Source organism: Rissa tridactyla, chromosome Z (assembly GCF_028500815.1).
Source record: "Rissa tridactyla isolate bRisTri1 chromosome Z, bRisTri1.patW.cur.20221130, whole genome shotgun sequence".
In the NCBI taxonomy this organism is placed as follows: Eukaryota; Metazoa; Chordata; class Aves; order Charadriiformes; family Laridae; genus Rissa; species Rissa tridactyla.
Window position 1 is genome coordinate 63,272,928 of NC_071497.1, and position 6,000 is coordinate 63,278,927.

Consider the following 6,000-nt stretch of genomic DNA (forward strand, 5'->3'; position numbering starts at 1 on the left):
TTACAAACAGCCCAAACTCACCAGTCAGAGCTCCTCCAAGGCTTCCTCTTCTGAGTTGTCTCCCATCTTCACTCAGTTGCCTCTTAAATTTAGAAGATTTTCTAGGGCCAGAAGAGACTTCAGGACTGCTGGATTTTCGAAAAGGCAGAGGTGGGGGGGACAATATGTGATCAAGCTGCAAAGAAACAGAGAAAAAATTATGTATATATACTGTTTAAATGCTTACCTTCATTGAAAAAAAAATCTAAGTTACCTTTACCTAAAGAAGATGACAGCATTTGGAAAAAAAGAAGCGTTTACAAAGATCTTAAGCTAATTAAATTGCTAACTGAAACTGAAGATTTGTCAAGTGCCAAATTTGTGGTTGGATGTCTTAGAAAGCCATGCCCCTGGTGTACAGCTCACACCACCTCCAACCACACTCTTCACATTAGGAGCGTTTTTTGCAGTGGTCCCATCTCAAGGTACAAGAGATCCGACTTCATCTTACTCAACCTTCCATAAAGCAGTCTTTTTGCAGCTATGAACCATCTGACCTTGCAACCCGTAAGATCTGCTCTTGCCAACATTTTTCCTTGGCAATATCTCCCCAGCTTCATGTGAGAAGTCACTAGATGGCACTGTACTATCAACAAAATGCAAACCACTGCCCAGTCTAAGGAAACACTGACAAATAGATTTATCAATGCCAGCACACACACACAAAAAAAAAGTTTAAATTATCCTGTTTATAAAACAGGCATTCTTTACACTGACTTTGAAATATGCATAAATAAATATAGATCCTCATTCTTCAAATTCTGTTCCTGTCATCATTCTTTCCTAACATTTTAGCCCTCTGGTTTTGATAATACATTGAATGTCTCAATATTTGATTAAATTCACAAAAACAAAATTAAAAGCAAGTGAGAAAACATAGGTAAAGGAAGAGAACGGGATGTGAGTAATCAAAGTAGAAAGAGTTTTACAAGCATCCCTCTCCTTAAAATGGTGCAGTCACATGGTGTCACTATTTTGCAAACCATAAATGTTTTTCTGTAACATTTAAACCCTGACTCTTATCACAATTTCAGGAAGCCAAGCACATCAAAGTCTTCAAGATTTTTACAATTCATGTAGTGAGACTTATCAGCCAGACAATCTACATATCACCAGCATACCCAACTGCTTCATCCTCTGTCCACTGAAAGGAAGGAGTCAAGGTCACCACAGTCACCCATGAAGATGCACAGTGAAGCCCATTTTTGCTTAGTTAGTCCCACAGTGAAGTACTGTATGTCCCACAAAGCATTTTGAATCCCACGTTTAGAGTTTCCATTCTATTTAATATTTCAGGTTAATTAGTGTTTAGTTTTGGGTTTTTTTAAATCAGATCTGCAGCTTATTGGAAGTGTTTGCAGACACACACTTCCAAAGGATCAAGAAACAGTGTTTTCTGAATTTGCTTCTCTAGCATATTAAGACTCATTCATGTTCACAACAGACACTGAAGTAACTGATGAACTCACAGCCCATGTCTTTAGCAATTTCCTGAATTGATAAGTTTCAGGGTCATAAAGAATATTTAATTAACCATTGTTACCATTTATCTTTTAGAAACTCAGGTATATCACAAGTATTTCTATTTCCAAGTGCTAAGACACCTCACAAGGTGAATTTACAAATTAGTTTAAAAGGAAACGACTGACAATGGCTGGCTCCTGACAAACATTATTTTGAGATTCTTTCACATAAGTCTATAAGCAAATACTCAAAGGGCTTGCTGACTGATGGACAGCAATGACTGCACAATGCTGCACTTCAAATGACTCCAAGCTTCTGACAATGACATGATCTGATCAAGGCTTTAGTTGAGTTATTGGCAAAAATTCACGCACTTTCTTAAAACAGGTTCATACTTCGAAGTAACCAACCACTTTTTAAACCTCTTTTTCCTGGCATAAGGTTCAACAAAACTTTAAACAACAAAAAGCATTATCACTGAAGTCTACACAACAGAATTAGTGCCTTCCACCCTGTCACCTTTTCCACTTATAACCAGGTATATAACCTTTATGGCTGCTCAAGACGCTCCCGCAATGAACAAACTTGTGCATTCCACGACATGCAGTCAGATCACAAAAATCATTATTTCCAATTACGCTGTGCTCCTTTTCCACAGCTTTCAAGGTTTCAGAAGAAACTTTAACATGGGGGTATAGTACAGAGCAGTACAGTACCGTCCAGATCCTCAGTTCAAATTTAAGATGCTTTTCCATTGTCCAAACTGGCAGCTTCAGAAAACTGTGATATTCAAAAGCTAAGACAGTGTAAATATCAACCCCCATTAGCTCATCTTTTAACAGCGATGCCCTGCCAGCATTCTCTTGCAAAGGTACCTACTTGTTGCTAAGTGACTCTGCCACAACTAAAATTTTTTGTTTGATACAATTCCAATTGATACAACTTTGGGCACACAAGCTCTCAACAATACAAACTTCTTCAAGGACTTGCCTGGAAACAGAGGTGACTCGTGCAAACAGAGACTGGGTCTTGGACACCAGGACAGAAGCTACCAGCCAGGAAGAAGTAATTCTGACCCCATGTGAAATGGCCATGCCTGAGGTCCTACGTGTGGAGATTACTGGGAACAGGACTGGGGAGGGGAAAAAAGGGAGGGAAAACAAGGGGACAGTCCTTCCCACCAAAACTTTTCAACATGATGTCCTCAATTTGAAAGCCCATCTACAATTCTGTGACATGAGAAACATGTGAATGAAATGCCATTTCTGAAGTTTTGCATGTTTAAACACAACAGGGTGAAATTCAGATCCTGTTGAAGGAGAATGTGATTCTATTACATGGAGATAACAAAACAAAAAAAAAAGTATTCTTGCATATGACAAATTAAAGATCAAAATATCACAGCAGCATTAGGTTTCACTAAGTGCTTCTTGGGGGCAGAAGTTCACTTCAACATAGGAACAGCCAAATTCACTGTTGTCATAGTAGACAACACTTACACAGATCTGTCAGCTGGGTTTTGGCTGGATGTAAAGAACCATATCTGATCACCTGAAGCAACTATATGAAAAGACATTATATGGTATAGGACTACAAAGAAACAATACAGAAATATGAGTTTTAACATTTTCATATTGATGGCCAACTCCTGCTTTACGGAAACAGCTACACACACATCAACAAAGCATTTCTGGAAGCTATCTGAAGGCTCTCTTTTGCTTCCAAAGGGCAAAATAAGATGTATAGAACATAGAGTGTGTATTTGAAAGGAGTCTATATGTTGTCAACTGCTGTTGTAGTAGACAGAGAAGAGTAGACAAGGATATACCCTTTAACAGCCTTGACATAAAAACTCTGGACGCTGGGGAAATATGAGGGAAACGGACTGCCAGAAGCAGCCAGGCTTGCAAGCTCCCTCTGAATAACTTCTTGTGCTATGCGCAAAGAACAGACAGCTAGATGAACCAATTTGTCCCAGAAGGGCTTTCTAAACCCCATTCAGACCTTACTTCAAGCAAAAGCCTATGCAGCAGATGAAGAGGCTTTCTGTCCTCAACAAAACAGCCTCTCCCTCCTGCCAGACAGAGCATTCAAGTTCAAGTAAGTAAAACTATCAGAGAACATTTCATTAGGTCCTGCTTCCTTGGAACACACAGCTGACTCTGAAGCAGTATATAACACGGCACATATTCAAATCACGTGAAGTGGTTAATTCAGACACAACAACACTATAAGCATTCAATAGGAAGATTATGACAAGTTTAAATAAGTAATACCAAGACATGTTCAAACTTGTCAATACTTATTTGAAAAGACTCCTGGAAACCTGAACACTATGAAAGTTCAGGTAGCGTGTCTTATCATGTACAGATTGGACATTGCTGCCCACAAGAGAACATCAAAGCAAGTATCTTGAGGAATGAGTGTTGTTGAAATTCTACCAGAGATATTTTAAATAATTCCAGTCAAGCTGCTTTGACTCAGCACATTAAACAGATTCGCCCAGCCACAATCATCACTCTGTTGGTATTAATGTCATGCTTACTAGCTGTTTCGACGTGTGTCGATGTTGGGTGGCATACAAGCACAACAGGAGAGCCAGGGTTTGGTTGGTGGCACCTTTTTTTTTTTGTGAAACTTGCTTGACAACAAGTTGCAAGAAATACAAGAGCTGTATCCCTGCAGGCAGTTTCCAACAAACAGATATTCATGTTATACTTTGAGGTTTTGGCCATCCCATGCTCTGCCCGCTGCCTTATTACTGCATTCAGGCTGCAAGCATACACTTATCTCCACACCCTTTTTAATGAAATGTTAGTGACTCAAGGAGCAATGGGATAACAGAGGGCAGTTTTTCCCCTTGCCTATGGAACTGCAGGGCAGGGGAATAAAAGAATTTGAGAAGTTACTTCAGAAAGTCACTACTTCAAAGAGCCATAACAGCTAAAACAGAGCATATGAAAACAAGTATATTTGACTATCCTTTATCTATAGTACAAAGGGCTAGCCACTGAGCATATACAGGCTGTTTAGAGAGGGATTTTTAATCTGTATACGTCTCGCCACCAGTCTCTGCTGTTAATATTCACAATGCACGGATAGTTAACTTATGTAAAAATGCTCCCTCCCCCAACATTTAATACTGAATAATTCCTTTCCAACAAAGGCACTTTGTAAGACAGAAAACACATGGCAAACTCCAAGCTATGCAGAACATACTGTTCTACAATATTAATTTCTTCCAATCCATTTTTCCGTACATTTAATAAAAAAATCTGCCTGTTTATATTGCAGGTATAATGAATTTCTACAGAAGCGCTGTAAAATTTAGGAAATAACAGCTTTCACAAAACCTTATTCCCCCTCCTCCCTCCCATGAACCTTATAAAAAGGAACAGACAGTATCATTAGAGGACAGAGGCTTAAAAATTACATAGAACAGAATCATCAAAATATCCTTACCGTAGACTTATACACCTAGATTTAAAGATCCTACAGAAACATGGATGGAATTTGAGTGATAGTCTCCTCCAGTTATACAGGAATTTCCTTAGGGAATCAGGACTGAATCAATTTGTCCTCAAACATATGTTTTTTTCCTATATTTTGGAGCTGTTCATTTTCTGTGTGAATAGAAACAACTACGTTCCTCTCAAGAAAATTATTCTCACTGTGTACTAGCTATGGACTTTTAACAGGTCACCTATCAGAAAGGATTATCTTTATGTTTTTAAAAATCTCAGTAGCATTAAATCCAGCTGTCTACCATTGTGTATTTATTCTGCAGCTAGAATGAATTCTCTGCTTGATAATTACATCATCAAGTAGTCACATCAAGTACGTCAGCCCACATGTCCCTACAAAAATTAAGGACATGACAACCGGTTCAAAATCAGATCTAGCATCAGTGTTTAGAAGTACAATTTCACCCAAGTACATAATGAGGTGTGAGGCAGCCAGAAAGAAAATAATGGATTTCAAGAGAGGAAATCCATGGTACAAGAAGGTGAATGAAGCTAAGATAATGCAATCACACTGATAACACCAGGATAAGGAAAATAAGCCATTTTGAGCTGCTGAGATTTGTTGCACCATGGAGCGTTTTTTTCCAATAAAAATTAAATTGAAATGAGAACTAGCTCATCTGCTCAGCTGCACCTTTCCTTGAAACACTGACTATGGTTTTATTGTCCAAAATACTTCACCTCCAGCCTCCCCTAATTGCTCCATAGGCAATATTCCTACTTCCCAGAGAAACTGTGAAATACAGATAAAGTATTTAGTCTTAAAATTACGAATAAATATGTTCTATTAAGGATTTTAATTTCTTCCTCTTGAACGCTGCACAGCTCCACGCTACCTCAGGTCATGTCGTATATACACATTAAATCCTAAAGTTTCCATAAAAAGGCTGTGTGCTGCCACCCATGTTAAGCCTCCCCCAGTCAGACACCAATCCAAAAGAGGTATATCACCTGAAAACTCTCACATACAGTG

At 38.6% G+C, this 6,000-nt stretch overlaps 1 protein-coding gene across 1 annotated transcript in view; it reads right to left on the reverse strand.

Annotated features, from left to right (window-relative positions):
• The window catches only part of MAST4 (microtubule associated serine/threonine kinase family member 4), a 237,554-nt gene extending 237,410 nt beyond the window's left edge, over window positions 1-144 (reverse strand). The window contains exon 1 of the mRNA XM_054186830.1: window positions 22-144. The gene's annotated coding sequence lies outside the window, so the exon portion shown is untranslated. The remainder of the gene's footprint in view (window positions 1-21) is intronic.
• Between the last annotated feature and the right edge of the window lie 5,856 nt (window positions 145-6,000).